The sequence below is a fragment of the Pristiophorus japonicus genome, chromosome 10, assembly GCF_044704955.1.
Source record: "Pristiophorus japonicus isolate sPriJap1 chromosome 10, sPriJap1.hap1, whole genome shotgun sequence".
NCBI lineage: Eukaryota > Metazoa > Chordata > Chondrichthyes > Pristiophoridae > Pristiophorus > Pristiophorus japonicus.
The window spans coordinates 129,798,911-129,816,627 of NC_091986.1; the positions used below are offsets into that span (position 1 = coordinate 129,798,911).

At 47.4% G+C, this 17,717-nt stretch overlaps 1 long non-coding RNA gene across 1 annotated transcript; it reads right to left on the minus strand.

Annotated features, from left to right (window-relative positions):
- Positions 1 to 7,429: 7,429 nt before the first annotated feature.
- On the minus strand, positions 7,430 to 9,501 carry LOC139275096 (uncharacterized). Its single transcript, XR_011595670.1, has 2 exons — positions 9,265 to 9,501; positions 7,430 to 8,387 (listed from the first exon to the last, which is right to left on the minus strand). It is a non-coding gene; the product is annotated as an uncharacterized lncRNA (long non-coding RNA).
- Positions 9,502 to 17,717: the final 8,216 nt, after the last annotated feature.

Here is a 17,717-nt window from a genome sequence, read left to right on the forward strand (position 1 = left end):
CACCATCTGTGGGCCTAAAATATATGGCCTCATCAAGAATCTGCTCGCACCAACAAAACCAATGAAGAAGGAATGTACAGAGTTGTGCACGCTGGTTCAGGACCACCTCAAGCCGAAGGAGAGTATCCTCATGTCCAGGTATCGCTTTTACATGCACCATCGCTCCGGGGCCAGAACGCGGCGGATTATGTCGCCGACCTGAGACGCCTCGCGGGACCGTGCGATTTTGGAGCTGCGTTGGGGGAAATGCTGCGGGACTTTGTCATGCTGGGCATCAGTCACGAGGTCATTCTTCGAAAGCTGGTGGCTGCCGAAACCCTAGACCTGAGCAGGGCCATCGCGATCGCTCAGACATGCATGGCCATGGACGATAACACCAAACAGATACCTTCTCAACATCGAAGCTCACCGGAAAGTACTGTGCATAAAATGATGTTGCTAGCAGGCCGAACTGCATATGGCAGGGCTTAAACGTCTGCGGCTGCAAGATCTGTGATGACTCAGAGTCCGCCATTGGGGGTGAATGTGAATCCATTAGCTGTTGGCGCTGCGGGGGTAATCATTAGGTCCATCAATGTCAATTCAAGCACTATGTGTACAAAAGCTGCGCAACAATGGGGCATCTCCAGCGAATGTGCAAACGTGCTGCGACACATCACGTGGCAGAGGATGATCGATCCAGCGCAGATCACGTAGCACAGGCAACTCAACTCAAGGAAGAAGTATATGGGGTACATGCCTTCATCACCAAGAGCCCTCTGATAATGCTGAAAGTCAAATTAGATGGAGTTCCAGTATCCATGGCAAGTCAGTCAATAATGAGCCAGATGGCTTTCGAGAAACTGTAGGGCAATAAGGCACAAAGGCCCAAACTGAGTCCGATTAATGCAAAGCTGTGAACCTACATCAAAGAGCTCATACCAGTCATTGGAAGTGCGGCAGTGAAGGTATCGTATGATGGAGCTGTGCATGACCTATCAGTGTGGATTGTTCCAGGCAATGGCCCAATGCTGTTCGACAGAAGCTGGTTAGAAAAGATTAGATGGAATTGGAACAACATCAAAGCACTATCTTCAGTGGATGACGCCTTGTGCGCTCAAGTGCTGAGCAAGTTTCCCTCGCCATTCGAACCAGCGTTCGGCAACTTCACAGGCGCCAAGGTACAGATCCATCTCGGCACCGATGCATGGCCCGTCCATCACAAGGCTCGCTCGGCTGCAGCCATTTTCCAAAGAAACATGAAGAGTTTGCTGAAATCTGTTCCGCGCACCGTTGTGTTTCAAAATGACATCCTGATCTCCGGTCGTGACACCATCGAACACCTACACAACCTGGAACAGGTTCTAAGTCGCCTAGACAGAGTGGGATTCAGGCTGAAACGCTCCAAGTGTGTTTTCCTGGCACCAGAAGTTTTGGGGGAGAAAGATTGCGGCGGACGGCATCAGGCCCACGGACTCAAAGACAGAGGCCATCAAGAATGCACCCAGACCACAGAATGTGACGGAGCTGCGTTCGTTCCTGGGACTCCTCAACTATTTTGGTAACTTTCTGTTGTGCATGCAAGCACTCTAATAATGACTTCACGAGGTAAGGGTATAGTACTTGAACTGTAGTGACCTTAGTCCTTTATTGCAGCTCCTAGAGTGAGGACAACAAGAGATGAGCTCCCTTTTATGCTTGGTTACCTGCAGTGTACAGGTGACCCTTAGGTCTCCAGCAGCAGCACCCTCTGGTGGTACAGGTATAGTGTATACAGGGTGAAGGTACATTCAGTGGTCTAGTGTTACAGTACATACATTAACATGCATACCTAACACTTTCTACCCGGGTTGAACACGTTGTTAGAGCCTTTGCACATGTTGCTACATAAGGGTGACGACTGGGTTTGGGGAAAATCTCAAGACACAGCCTTTGAGAAGGCCAGGAACCTGCTATGTTCAAATAAGTTACTTGTACACTATGACTCATGTAAACGTTTAGTGCTAGCTTGTGACGCCTCATCATATGGGGTCGGCTGTGTGTTACAGCAAGCCAATGTATTGGGCAACCTCCAACCGGTTGCATACGCATCTAGAAGTCTGTCTGAGGCTGAGAGTGCCCTATAGTATGGTCGAGAAAGAGGCGTTAGCATGTGTATGTGGGGTTAAGAAAATGCACCAATACCTATTTGGACTTCGGTTTGAGCTTGAAACTGACCATAAGCCGCTCATTTCGCTGTTTTCAGAAAGCAAAGGTATAAACACCAATGCTTCGTCCCGCATCCAAAGATGGGCACTAACATTATCCGCTTATGACTATGTTATCCGCCACAGACCAGGCACTGAAAACTGTGCTGATGCTCTCAGCCGGCTACCATTACACACCACCGAGGTTGAAATGGCGCAGCCCGCAGACTTGCTACTGGTCATGGATCCTTTTGAGAGCAAGGGGTCACCCGTCATGGCTCGCCAGATCAGGACCTGGACCAGCCAGGATCCTGTGCTATCATTAATAAAGAGTTGCTTCCTAAATGGGAACTGATCGGTCGTTCACAGGGAAATGCAAGATGAAACTAAGCTGTTTCACCGACGCAAAGATGAAATGTCCGTCCAGTCAGATTGTTTTTTAATTGGGTAATCGCATGGTTTTGCCAAAAAAAGGCAGGGAAACATTTATACGCGACCTACAGAGTACCCACCCAGGCATTGTCATGATGAAGCCAATTGCCAGGTCACGTGTTTGGTAGCCCGAAATTGACTCGGACTTGGAGTCATGCGTGCATCAGTGAAACACTTGCTCGCAACTGAGCAATGCACCAAGGGAGGCTCCACTGAGTCTGTGGTCATGGCCCTCCAAACCATGGTCCAGGATCCACATAGATTTTGCCGGCCCCTTTCTAAGAAAGATGTTTTTAGTAGTAGTGGACGCTTATTCCAAATGGATTGAATGCGTAATCATGTCATCCAGCACGTCCACAGCCATCATTGAAAGCCTCCGGGCCATGATTGCTACCCATGGCTTGCCCGATGTCCTTGTCAGCGACAATGGACCGTGTTTCACCAGCTCGGAATTCAATGAGTTTATGACCCGCAATTGCATCAAGCATGTCAGGTCTGCTCCGTTTAAGCCGTGTCTAATGGTCAAGCAGAGCGGGCAGTCCAAACAATCAAGCAGAGCATGAAATGCGTGACAGATGGCTCTCTGCAGACCCGCTTGTCTCGCATTCTGCTCGGTTACCGGAAACGACCCCTCTCACTCACCAGGGTTCCTCCGGCAGAACTGTTAATGAAGAGAGCCCTCAAAACCAGGCTTTCCCTAGTCCACCCAGATCTTAATGATCACATGGAAACCTGGTGACACCGGCAGAACATGTACCACGATCGCACGGCTGTTTCAAGTGACATTGATGTTAATGACCCTGTGTTTATCCTGAATTACGGTCATGGTCCCAAGTGGGTTGCTGGCACTGTTTTGGCCAAGGAAGGGAATAGGGTGTTTATAATCAAACTGTTAAATGGCCAAATGTGCAGAAAGCACTTAGATCAGACCAAATTGCGATTTACTGACAACCAGGAACGACTTGAAGAGGGCATCACCTTCGACGATCCACCAACACACACCTAACCAGCAATCGACCTCACTGTCAAACACGAGGATGAACCCACCGTTCCTGACAGTCCGGTCAGACCAGCCGTGGTGCAGTGCAGCAATGGTCCGACCAACTCACACACGCCAGGATTTGAACTTAGACGATCAACCAGGGAGCGAAGGGCTCCGGATCGCCTCAACTTGTAAATAACTTGTATCGAAGACTTTGGGGGGAGTGATGTAATGTATGTAACTATGTAATACTTGCCACCAGAGGGTGCGACTGTTGGAGTCCTAATGGTCACCTGCACATACGTGTAGGGCCAGTATAAAAGGTTGGCTGCCATGTTGTTTAGGCACTCTGGAGTTGTAATAAAGAAGACTAAGGTCACACTTAATTTAGCTCACAGTACTCAGCCTTGTGGAGTTCTTCTATACATAATATATGACACCACTGGAGTTATTGTGAGAGTTATAGTTGAGTGTGACAGTGTGAGAAAGCTGAATCCACAACAGGATAGATAGACAACAAAATAATAAATACCGTGCAAAGAAAAACTGCTGTTAGCACAGCGGCGCCCAGCAATCCTTCTACCATTTCCTCAGTAAGGTCATCAGCACTTACCACTTAAGCAAGAACATTACATGCTGTTCCATGTTATGGTGGGACAATTTGCCTTACAGCAAGTTCCCAAAACAATTTGTGTGGTGGGAGGGGGAAGGGGCAGGGAACAAAGAATGTCATTCTTGCTTAGCCTGTATTTATGTTCCATGCTCAGTATCATGTTCTGAATGAAAGTTATCCTATTTGCCATTAGGAAAGGTTTTCTTGAATACTGTACTACCGTTCACTCAATTTGATTAATCTCTTCCCTCAAACCCTTTAAATTTGGCCCATTGAAAGTAGTATAATTGAGTATTGGTTTGCCCCAATCAAATGTATTCATATTCAGTCATTAAAGTAGATGCCCCTACTTTAATCCCCAGTATGTTATCTGGGTCTTTAATTACCATGTCAAGGTGAGTTACAAAATGTGGTATTCCTATTGAGTTATGAAGGTAGATCACAGGCCTTGGGTTTGGGTTTACTGGATAAGTGTCAAATTAAAGTGGATCTGATTCAGACATTTAAAATGATTAAGGGCATTGGTAACAAACAAGTGGATACATTATTTGAGTTAATGAGACCTTGTAGAACTATGGGCCATTTATTTAAGTTGAGAAAGCACTTAGTGAGGTCGGATGTGCTGAATGTTATTTTCCCAGAGGGTGATTAACTTGAGAAACAGCATTCCGGAGGTGGCAGTGAGGATTTCTTCAAAAAGTGTTGAGACACTTTTCTGAAAAATCTGTGAGATCACTGGAAGATCTGTTTCATCTTTTGTTTTACTGAGACATTCATGTGATCTGTCAACTGTTACTGAGCAACAAGGAGCTGATCCTGAAGAAAGCTTTATATTCTTTGGGCCTAGATCATTAAGGCAGGACAGTGGATATAATGAAGCAGATAGCACAATTATTCCATTGGATTATAGGACAGCTTGATTTACTGTATTGCTGGTATATCTCCTATAGTATGCAACGGATGATCACACAGCAATCATCCTTTTAAGTTAAAAGATAGAGGCTTGATGAGGAAAAAAATAACAGCATTTCACAAATTCTGTTAAGAGATTTGGAACAGAAAGCAAGAGACATTTCCTTACATATGGCCCAAGTTTCGGGCCGAGCCTAGAACGGCGCAGTCCCGACCTGGACGCCCGTTTTTTGCGCCCGAATGTGCGCCTAAAAAATACCTGCAGATTCTCCGGCTCCCTGCAGGTCCTTTGGAGCTCGGCGCAGCGCAGCACGAGCTGTGGGGGGCGGAGTCAGGTCCCTGGCTGAAAAGAGTGCTGGGATCTCTGCACAGGCACACTACAGTGGGCGCGCATGTGCAGTAGCTCCAGGTGCCCGAAACTGTGTGGGAGGGGCCCAAAGCACACAGCCCCTAGCCCTGGCTGAATGGCCTCACTGGGGCTGCGAGATTAAAGCTGCACCTCCCTCGTCCAGCTCCTGCTCTGACTCCAGCTTCCTCCCCTGTTCAGCTGGCTCTTTCAACCCCCAGGTCCCGCTCCAACCCCCCCCAAGCTTCCGCTCCGCTCCCCCCCAGACCCCCCCCCCAGCTCCTGCTCAGACGACCCAGCTTCCGCTCCGATGATCCCCCCCCCCCAACTCCCGCTCCGATGACTTCTCCCCCAGCTCCTGCTCCGACGATGCTCCCCCCCCAGCTTCCGCTCCGATGACCTTCACCCCCAGCTCCCGCTCCACTCCCCCCCAGACCCCCCCCAGCTCCCGCTCCGATGACACCCCCCCCCCCCCCCTGCTCCGATGACCCCCCACCCCCACTCCAACTCCAACTCCGACGACCGCCCCCCCCAGCTCCGGCTTCCCCCGGCCACCTATTTTTAACTCCGGTCTGCTCCGCTCCCTCTTCCTTCGGCGGGGCCCTCCCGCCCGGCATCTTGCTGGGGGTGGGCCCCGCCCGAAGTCTTGGACCCAGCTTCTTCACGTCCGCCGGGCCCGTTCAGCCTCCTCCCTCTCCTCTCCCCCTTCCTCCCCCTACATCACCCTCCTTCCTCCTCCCCCTCCTCCTCCTCCTCCTCCTCTCCCCTCCTCCTCCTCCCCCCTCCTTCTCCTCCCCCTCCCCTCTCCCCCTCCCCTCTCCTCCTCTCCTCCCCCCCCCCCTCCTCCTCCTCCCTCCCCACTCCCCACGCTGTCAGAAACACATAGACACTGGCAGACAGAGTGAGAGACTGACACTGACAGACAGAGAGTGAGAGAGAGACACACAGACAGACAGAGAGAGAGAGACACACTGGGAGGGCCCCGTCCCAGCACGCTGTTGGAGGGCTCCTAGTGCTGCAGTCGGTGAGGAGAAATTTTTTTATTTATTGATTTTTTAATTTTTTTAATTTTTTATTAATTTTTTTTGATTGATTTATTGGTTGATTTATTGATGTATTTATCATGTATTGTTGATGATGGCTCTTTATTTGTAAAACTGAAGTGTTTAATGTTTGTAAACTTCCCTCCCCCCCCCCCTATCCCCGTTCCCTACACCTGATTTGTAACCTACGCCTGATTTTCTAAGTGTAGGCAAGGTTTTTCTGAGCGTACAAAAATCTACACTTACTTCATTCTAAGTTAGTTTGGAGTAAGGTTTCACTGCCTAAACTTTCAAAATGGGCGTAAGTGGCCGGACACGCCCCCTTTTGAAAAAAAAAATCTGTTCCAAACTGAAACTGTTCTCACTGACTAGAACTGGAGCAAATTAAATGCCGAGAATTGCAATTTCTAAGATACTCCATTCTAAACCAGTTGCTCCAAAAAAACAGGAGCAACTCAGGCCGAAGAGTTGTGAGGCTATAGAATTCACTTCATGGTTCAGTGGTTGAAAGAAGATTGAACATTTTCACATCTATTTTTAAATGTTAAATATATTGTGGAACTCTCACCTTAAGAGTATTCCTTGAACTAATTTAATTCCAACTCTTTTTAAAACAAATGCCAGCTTCCCCCCATTCTGATCTGTGAGACACTCTTCAGGGGATTATGCTCCCCCTCACACCCCATCAATCATTTAGGCCTAAGATCTATCATATAGTCTTCCTATTAACCATGTGTAAAATCAACAGAAGAGATAGCGAAATGGGACAGGTTTTCAAGAAATGTAAAGTACAGGAATAGACAATATGAAATGAATTCCATGCCCTCAGCAAAGCTACTTGACAATGTTCAAGTTCTTATGGACAATTAGTTCTTATGCATTGATTTAAATTTAACAAGTGGTTGATATATTTTAAACTAATACAGCACAAGACCCTAACTGTAAACCACTATTTATTGTGGGCAGTCCCTCAAAATCGAGGAAGTCTTGCTTCCACTCTAAAAGTGAGTTCTCAGGCGGCTGTACAGTCCAATGCAGGAATTACAATCTCTGTAACAGGTGGGGGAGACATTGGTTGAAGGAAAGGATGCGTGGGGAGCCTGGTTTGCTGCATGATCCTTCCACTGTCTGCGGTTAGTTTCTGCATGCTCTCAGCGATGAGACTCGAGGTGCTCAGCGCCCTCCTGAATGCTCTTCCTCCACTTTGGGCGGTTTTGGGCCAGGGATTCCCAGGTGCCAGTAGGGATGTTACACTTTATCAAGGAGGTTTTGAGGGTGTCCTTGAAATGTTTCCTTTGTCCACCTGGGGCTCGCTTGCCATGTAGGAGTTCTGAGTAGAGCGCTTGCTTAGGGAATCTCGTGTTGGGCATGCGGCTGATGTGGCCTGCCCAATGGAGCTGGTCGAGTGTGGTCAGTACTTTGATGCTGGGGATGTTGGCCTGATTGAGAACTGGCATTGGTGCATCTACCCTCCCAGGGGATTCGCAGGATCTTGCGGAGGTAGCGCTGGTGGCACCTCCCTCCGTTATGATCGCAGTGAAATTTTCGATGGTCACGGGAATCCTACCCAGGGCATCAAGGAGCTGAGGGGTGAGCTGGATGCTCTCCCTGGACAGTTCCACCATTTCCACTTCCGCGTCTGCCTATCTGTCAGCAGACCGACTTTGCTGACTCACCCTCTGGAGAGATGGCCACTAGTCCCAGGAGCCTCAGAGATTTCAAAGCTGTTTGCCGGTGGAAAAAGTGTTATAGAATATATCTGCCGCCCCCCCCCACCGTCCCGGAGTCGGCTGCTCTGTCAACTCCTCTTCCTCTTCTTCCTCCTCCTCCTCCTCTATATGATGGCCTGACATGGAGGGTTGATCCGAAGGATACAGCGCCTGTGACTGGTGATCTGGAAGTAGAAAGCAACAGATGAGTGATTTGCAGCAGGGGAGGGGGCAGGGTGACATGAGGGAGGTCACATAGCACAGGCTCATTTGAAGGTCCGCCGCTACTCCGTTATATCTAGTCCAGAGACACTATATTACATTGCCCCAAACCTAGTCCAGAGACACTGCATCACAGTGCCCCAACCCTAGTCCAGAGACACTGTATTACATTGCCCCAAACCTAGTCCAGAGACACTGCATCACAGTGCCCCAACCCTAGTCCAGAGACACTGCATCACAGTGCCCCAACCCTAGTCCAGAGACACTGCATCACAGTGCCCCAACCCAGCCCAGGGAGTGTGCAGGACTTACGCTCCGTATGCAAGCGGGGGTCAGCACCACCACTGGCAGTTGCCTGACCTGAGATGCTGATGAGGCCTGCCATTCGTTCCTCCAGGTCTGTAGGTGGCAGCGTCTGAGGACCGCCGCCTGTCCACACCTGTTCGTAGCGGTTATGGGACTTATTTGCCTGCAAAGATGAAAATAGGAATGGTTACCAGAGGGTCCATCTGCTCTTACAGATAACCACTGGAACCATACCACTTATACCATACTGTCTGAATGTAATACAGTCCTCTGTTTAATAGCCTTGGAAGTTGCATGTGGATCATCAGGAGGACATCGAAATGCGGAAACATCTTATGAGATCTCAGAAAGCAATCTTAATAATGTTTAAAGATCATTCATGACAAACAAGGTTCCAAAATAAGCCTACCTATGTGTCATGCATTTTAGAAAGCAACTGAGAGTGCTGAGAGACAGCAACAGCATGAGAACAAATAGTGTGTCAGATTTATAATTTAAGTAATAAAGGAATGCATCAATAAAAATTGTACTCACTCTAACGACCCTCGAAAGATCATTAAACTTTTTCTGGTGCTGCTTCCCACTCCTGGCCACTGTGTCTGAGGCAGAGACCTCCTTAGCAATCTCCCTCCAGATTCTGTTAAAAATGGATGGCAGGGGTCTAGATACACCCCTCCTGTGTAGTTCCTGCCATCTCCTCTCCACAGTCCCCACAAGAGCTTTGTTAGCCTCCTGTAAAAATTGTCTGGCACGCTGCCTGCTGTCCTCCTCCTCCATCATCAAAATCGAATAATAAAATGGCTGATTCAGCCCCGGGTGTACTGCGCATGCGCGCGGCCGCGCCCTGCATTGGCGTTTGCAATCGGACAGCAGACCAGAAGTGCGGGAAAGAAAAATTTGCGCACGCGCAGAACAGCCGTTTTATTTAGGGCCATAAATTTTGGCTCCGGTGCACAAATTCTGTGATGCAATGCCGTATTTAGTGCTAACACCCGTTGTGAACTTTCATTTGACAAAAGCTGTGTGCTCTGGCGGTTATGCTAACCCGGCGCTAAAAATTTTATTTTGCCACGATTTGCGCCCGGGAAGGGGTGAAATCGCAAAAAGCCGAAAATTCAGCCCAAGGTGTCTGAAGGAATGGAAGCCAGACAGAAAATGACTGGTAGTGTAGTGCAGATACAAACTAAACCAGTAAGGCTATGTTAGGTGCCAGAGGGTGGTATGAGATGTGAATTGGCTAGGATAGACTGGCGAATGATACTTAAAGGGTTGACGGTGGATAGGCAATGGCAGACATTTAAAGAACACATGAATGAACTTTAACAATTGTACATCCCTGTCTGGCATAAAAATAAAACGGGGAAGGTGGCTCAACCGTGGCTAACAAGGGAAATTAGAGATAGTGTAAAATCCAAGGAAGAGGCATATAAATTGGCCAGAAAAGCAGCAAACCTGAGAACTGGGAGAAAGTTAGAATTCAGCAGAGGAGGACAAAGGGTTTAATTAGGAGGGAAAAAATAGAGTATGAGAGGACGCTTGCAGGAATCATAAAAAGTGACTGCAAAAACTTCGATAGATATGTGAAGAGAAAAAGATTAGTGAAGACAAATGTAAGTCCTTTGCAGTCAGAATCAGGTGAATTTATAATGGGGAACAAAGAAATGGCAGACCAATTGAACAAATACTTTGGTTCTGTCTTCACTAAGGAAGACACAAATAACCTTCTGGAAATACTAGGTGACTGAGGGTATAGCGAGAAGGAGGAACTGAAGGAAATCCTTATTAGTCAGGAAATTGTGTTGGGGAAATTGATGGGATTGAAGGCCGATAAATCCCCAGGGCCTGATAATCTGCATCCCAGAGTATTTAAGGAAGTGGCCCTAGAAATAGTGAATGCATTGGTGGTCATTTTCCAACATTCTATAGACTTTGGATCAGTTCCTATGGACTGGAGGGTAGCTAATGTAACACCACTTTTTTAAAAAGGAGGAAGAGAGAAAACAGGGAATTATAGACTGGTTAGCCTGACATCAGCAGTGGGGAAAATGTTGGAATCAATTATTAAAGCTGTAATAGCAGCGCATTTGGAAAGCAGTGACAGGATCGGTCCAAGTCAGCATGGAGGCGGGAGTTCCGGCGGCGGAAAGTCGAGAGGCCTATAAAGGCCAGTGAGACCGGGAAGTCAGGAGTTCCGGCGGCAGAGAGTCGAGAGGCTGATAAAGGCCAGTGAGACCGGGAAGTCGGGAGTTCCGGCGGCAGAGAGTCGAGAGGCTGATAAAGGCCAGTGAGACCGGGAAGTCGGGAGTTCCGGCGGCAGAGAGTCGAGAGGCCGATAAAGGCCAGTGAGACCGGGAAGTCGGGAGTTCCGGCGGCAGAGAGTCGAGAGGCTGATAAAGGCATGCTTGAGCTGCTGCAGCAGGGACAGAAGGCAAAAAATAAGTAGAAAGAAATTGAAAGGTGACGTCACAGCCAAAGGGGTAAGTGATTGGCTGGCGATTGGTAAGTAGCTTTTCTATTTCCTTTCTATTTCAGTAAGTAACCTTTAGCATTGTGGTTGCTAAATTAAGTTAATCTAGGGGATAAGTCATGGCAGGAGAGCTCGGACACATGTTATGCTCCTCCTGTACCATGTGGGAAATCAGGGACGCCTCCAGTGTCCCTGACGACTACGTGTGTGAGAAGTGTATCCGCCTTCAGCTCCTGACGAACCGCGTTGCGGAACTGGAGCTGCGGGTGGATTCACTCCGGAGCATGCACGATGCTGAGAATGATGTGAATAGCACATTTAGTGAGTTGGTCATACCGCATGTAAAGGGTACACAGCCAGATAGGGAATGGAAGACTAACACGAAGAGCAGTGCAAGGAAGGTAGTGCAGGGGTTCCCTGCGATCATCCCCCTGCAAAACAGATACACCGCTTTGAGTACTGTTAAGGGGGATGACTCATCAGGGGAGAGCAGCAGCAGCCAAATTCATGGCACCATGGCGGGCTCTGCTGCACAGGAGGGCAGGAAAAAGAGTGGGAGAGCAATAGTGGTAGGGGATTCTATTGTAAGGGGAATAGATAGGCGTTTCTGCAGCTGCAACCGAGACTCCAGGATGGTACGTTGCCTCCCTGGTGCAAGGGTCAAGGATGTCTCGGAGCGAGTGCAGGACATTCTGAAAAGGGAGGGTGAACAGCTAGTTGTCGTAGTGCATATAGGTACCAACGACATAGGTAAAAAACGGGATGAGGTCCTACGAGACGAATTTAGGGAGCTAGGAGTTAAATTAAAAAGTAGGACCTCAAAGGTAGTAATCTCGGGATTGCTACCAGTGCCACGTGCTAGTCAGAGTTGGAATCGCAGGATAGCTCAGATGAATACGTGGCTTGAGCAGTGGTGCAGCAGGGAGGGATTCAAATTCCTGGGACATTGGAACCGGTTCTGGGGGAGGTGGGATCAGTACAAACCGGACGGTCTGCACCTAGGCAGGACCAGAACCAATGTCCTAGGGGGAGTGTTTGCTAGTGCTGTTGGGGAGGAGTTAAACTAATATGGCAGGGGAATGGGAACCAATGCAGGGAGACAGAGGAAAACAAACTGGAGACAGAAGCAAAAGACAGAAAGGGGAAGAGTAAAAGTGGAGAGCAGAGAAACCCAAGGCAAAAAACAAAAAGGGCCACATTACAGCAAAATTCCAAAGATTCAAAGTGTGTTAAAAAGGCAAGCCTGAAGGCTCTGTGCCTCAATGCGAGGAGTATTCGGAATAAGGTGGACGAATTAACTGTGCAGATAGCAGTTAACAGATACGATGTGGTTGGCATTACGGAGACATGGTTCCAGGGTGACCAAGGCTGGGAACTCAACATCCAGGGATATTCAACATTCAGGAAGGATAGACAGAAAGGAAAAGGAGGCGGGGTGGCGTTGCTGGTTGAAGAGGAAATTAATGCAATTGTAAGGAAAGACATTAACTTGGATGATGTGGAATCGGTATGGGTGGAGCTACGGAATACCAAAGGGCAGAAAACGCAAGTGGGAGTTGTGTACAGACCTCCAAACAGTAGTCGTGATGTTGGGGAGGGCATCAAACAGGAAATTAGGGGTGCATGCAATAAAGGTGCAGCAGTTAACATGGGTGACTTTAATATGCATATAGATTGGGCTAACCAAACTGGAAACAATGTGGTGGAGGAGGATTTCCTGGAGTGCATAAGGGATGGTTTTCTAGACCAATATGTCGAGGAACCAACTAGGGGGGAGGCCATCGTAGACTGGATGTTGTGTAATGAGAGAGGATTAATTAGCAATCTCGTTGTGCGAGGCCCCTTGGGGAAGAGTGACCATAATATGGTGGAATTCTACATTAGGATGGAGAATGAAACAGTTAATTCAGAGACCATGGTCCAGAACTTAAAGAAGGGTAACTTTGAAGGTATGAGGCGTGAATTGGCTAGGATAGATTGGTGAATGATACTTAAGGGGTTGACAGTGGATGGGCAATGGCAGGCACTTAGAGACCGCATGGATGAACTACAACAATTGTACATCCCTGTCTGGCGTAAAAATAAAAAAGGGAAGGTGGCTCAACCGTGGCTATCAAGGGAAATCAGGGATAATATTAAAGCCACGGAAGTAGCATACAAATTGGCCAGAAATAGCAGTGAACCCGGGGACTGGGAGAAATTTAGAACTCAGCAGAGGAGGACAAAGGGTTTGATTAGGGCAGGGAAAATAGAGTACGAGAGGAAGCTTGCAGGGAACATTAAAACGGACTGCAAAAGCTTCTATAGATATGTAAAGAGAAAAAGGTTAGTAAAGACAAACGTAGGTCCCCTGCAGTCAAAATCAGGGGAAGTCATAACGGGGTACAAAGAAATGGCAGGCCAATTGAACAAGTACTTTGGTTCGGTATTCACTAAGGAGGACACAAACAACCTTCCGGATATAAAAGGGGTCAGAAGGTCTAGTAAGAAGGAGGAACTGAGGGAAATCCTTATTAGTCGGGAAATTGTGTTGGGGAAATTGATGGGATTGAAGGCCAATAAATCCCCAGGGCCTGATGGTCTGCATCCCAGAGTACTTAAGGAGGTGGCCTTGGAAATAGTAGATGCATTGACAGTCATTTTCCAACATTCCATAGACTCTGGACCAGTTCCTATGGAGTGGAGGGTAGCCAATGTAACCCCACTTTTTAAAAAAGGAGGGAGAGAGACAACAGGGAATTATAGATTGGTCAGCCTGACATCGGTAGTGGGTAAAATGATGGAATCAATTATTAAGGATGTCATAGCAGCGCATTTGGAAAGAGGTGACATGATAGGTCCAAGTCAGCATGGATTTGTGAAAGGGAAATCATGCTTGACAAATCTTCTGGAATTTTTTGAGGATGTTTCCAGTAGAGTGGACATGGGAGAATCAGTTGATGTGGTGTATTTGAACTTTCAGAAGGCTTTTGACAAGGTCCCACACAAGAGATTAATGTGCAAAGTTAAAGCACATGGGATTGGGGGTAATGTGCTGATGTGGATTGCGAACTGGTTGGCAGACAGGAAGCAAAGAGTAGGAGTAAATGGGTACCTTTCAGAATGGCAGGCAGTGACTAGTGGGGTACTGCAAGGTTCAGTGCTGGGGCCCCAGCTGTTTACATTGTACATTAATGATTTAGACGAGGGGATTAAATGTAGTATCTCCAAATTTGCAGATGACACTAAGTTGGGTGGCAGTGTGAGCTGCGAGGAGGATGCTATGAGGCTGCAGAGTGACTTGGATAGGTTAGGTGAGTGGGCAAATGCATGGCAGATGAAGTATAATGTGGACAATTGTGAGGTTATCCACTTTGGTGGTAAAAACAGAGAGACAGACTATTATCAGAATAGTGACAGATTAGGAAAAGGGAAGGTGCAACGAGACCTGGGTGTCATGGTACATCAGTCATTGAAGGTTGGCATGCAGGTACAGCAGGCGGTTAAGAAAGCAAATGGCATGTTAGCCTTCATAGCGAGGAGATTTGAGTACAGGGGCAGGGAGGTGTTACTACAGTTGTACAGGGTCTTGGTGAGGCTACACCTGGAGTATTGTGTACAGTTTTGGTCTCCTAACTTGAGGAAGGACATTCTTGCTATTGAGGGAGTGCAGCGAAGGTTCACCAGACTGATTCCCGGGATAGCGGGACTGACCTATCAAGAAAGACTGGATCAACTGGGCTTGTAGTCACTGGAGTTCAGAAGAATGAGAGGGGATCTCGTAGAAACGTTTAAAATTCTGACGGATTTAGACAGGTTAGATGCAGGAAGAATGTTCCCAATGTTGGGGAAGTCCAGAACCAGGGGTCACAGTCTAAGGATAAGGGGTAAGCCATTTAGGACCAAGATGAGGAGAAACTTCTTCACCCAGAGAGTGGTGAACCTGTGGAATTCGTTACCACAGAAAGTTGTTGAGGCCAATTCACTAAATATATTCAAAAAGGAGTTAGATGTAGTCCTTACTACTAGGGGGATCAAGGGGTATGGCGAGAAAGCAGGAATGGGGTACTGAAGTTGTATGTTCAGACATGAACTCATTGAATGGTGGTGCAGGCTTGAAGGGCCGAATGGCCTACTCCTGCACCTATTTTCTATGTTTCTATGTTTCTATGATTTATAAAAGGGAAATCATGCTTGACAAATCTTCTAGAATTTTTTGAGGATGTAACTAGTCGAGTGGACGAGGGAGAACCAGTGGATGTGGTGTATTTGGACTTTCAAAAGGCTTTTGACAAGGTCCCACACAAGAGATTAGTGTGCAAAATTAAAGCACATGGTATTGGGGGTAATGTATTGACGTGGATAGAGAACTAGTTGGCAGACAGGAAGCAAAGAGTGGGAATAAACGGGTCCTTTTCAGAATGGCAGGCAGTGACTAGTGGGGTACCTCAAGGTTCAGTGCTGGGACCCCCAGCTATTTACACTATATATTAATGAGTTAGATGAAGGAATTGAGTGTAATATCTCCAAGTTTGCAGATAACACTAAGCTGGATTGCAGTGAGAGCTGTGAGGAGGATGCTAAGAGGCTGCAAGGTGACTTGGATAGGTTAGGTGAGTGGGCAAATGCATGGCAGATGCAGTGTAATGTAGATAAATGTGAGATTATCCACTTTGGTGGCAAAAACTGAAAGGCAGAATATTATCTGAAGGGTTACAGATTCGGAAAAGGGGAGGTGCAACGAGACCTGGGTGTCATAGTACATCAGTCATTGAAAGTTGGCATACAGGTACAGCAGGCGGTGAAGAAGGCAAATGACATGTTGGCCTTCATAGCGAGAGGATTTGAGTATAGGAGCAGGGAGGTCTTTCTGCAGTTGTATAGGGCCTTGGTGAGGTCACACCTTGAATAGTGTGTACAGTTTTGGTCTCCTAATCTGAGGAAAGACATTCTTGCTATTGAGGGAGTGCAACGAAGGTTCACCAGACTGATTCCCGGGATGACAGGACTGACATATGAAGAAAGACTGGATCGGCTCGGCTTATATTCACTGGAATTTAGAAGAATGAGAGGGGATCTCATCGAAACATATAAAATTCTGATAGGATTGGACAGGTTAGATGCAGGAAGAATGTTCCCGATGTTGGAGAAATCCAGAACCAGGGGTCACAGTCTAAGGATAAGGGGTAAGCCATTTAGGACCGAGAGAAGGAGAAACATCTTCACTCAGAGAATTGTGAACCTGTGGAATTTTGTACCACAGAAAGTTGTTGAGGCCAGTTCGTTAGATATATTTAAAAGGGAGTTAGATGTGGCCCTTACGGCTGAAGGGATCAAGGGGTATGGAGAGAAAGCAGGAATGGGGTACTAAAGTTGCATGATCAGCCATGATCATATTGAATGGAGGTGCAGGCTCGAAGGGCCGAATGGCCTACTCCTGCATCTATTTTCTATGTTTCAATGTTTCAAGGATTATATCTGGCCACTAAAGGAGTCTGCAAAATAGCTTTGGGAGAAGTATCAAGATAAGACTGGGGTTTTAACTTTACATCAGCTTTTCTCACTGAAGTTGGTGCAAACCATTCCTCGTCGTCCTTCTCGACCTTTCTGCAGCCTTTGACATGGTTGACTACTCTACCTTTCTCCAACGCCTCACCATCATCGTCCAGCTGGATAGGACTGCACTCACCTGGTTCCATTCCTATCTATCTAATTGTAGCCAGAGAATCACCTGCAACAGCTTCTCTTCCCGCCCCTGCATCGTTACCTATGGTATTCCACCAAGGATCTATCCTTGGCCCCCTCCTATTTCTCATCGACATGTGCCCCTTGGCGACATCATCTGGAAACACAGCGTCAGTTTCCACATGTACACTGATGACACCCAGCACTACCACTTCTCTCGACCCCTCCACAGTCTCTAAATTGTCAGACTGCTTGTCCGATATCCAGTCCTGGATGAGCAGAAATTTTCTCCAATTGAATATTGGGAAGACCAAAGCCATTGTTTTCGGTCCCCGGCACAAACTCTATTCCCTAGACACTGACTCCATCCGCTCCCCAACTTCTGTCTGAGGCTGAACCACACTGTTTGCAACCTTGGTGCCATATTATATAGTTCTCTATCCACGTCAATACATTAACCCCAGTACCATGTGCTTTAATTTTGCACACCCATCTCTTGTGTGGGACCTTGTCAAAAGCCGTTTGAAAGTCCAAATACAGCACATCTACCAGTTCTCCCTTATCCACTCTACATCCTCAAAAAATTCCAGATTTATCAAGCATGATTTCCCTTTTACAAATCCATGCTGACTTGGACCGATCCTGTCACTGCTTTCCTAATGCGCTGCTATTTCATCTTTAATAATTGATTCCAAAATTTTCCCCACTACTGATGTCAGGCTAACCCATTTTCTCTCTTCCTCCTTTTTAAAAAATGGTGTTACATTAGCTACCCTTCAGTCCGTAGGAACTGATCCAGAGTCGATAGACTGTTGGAAAATGATCACCAATGCATCCACTATTTCTAGGGCCACTT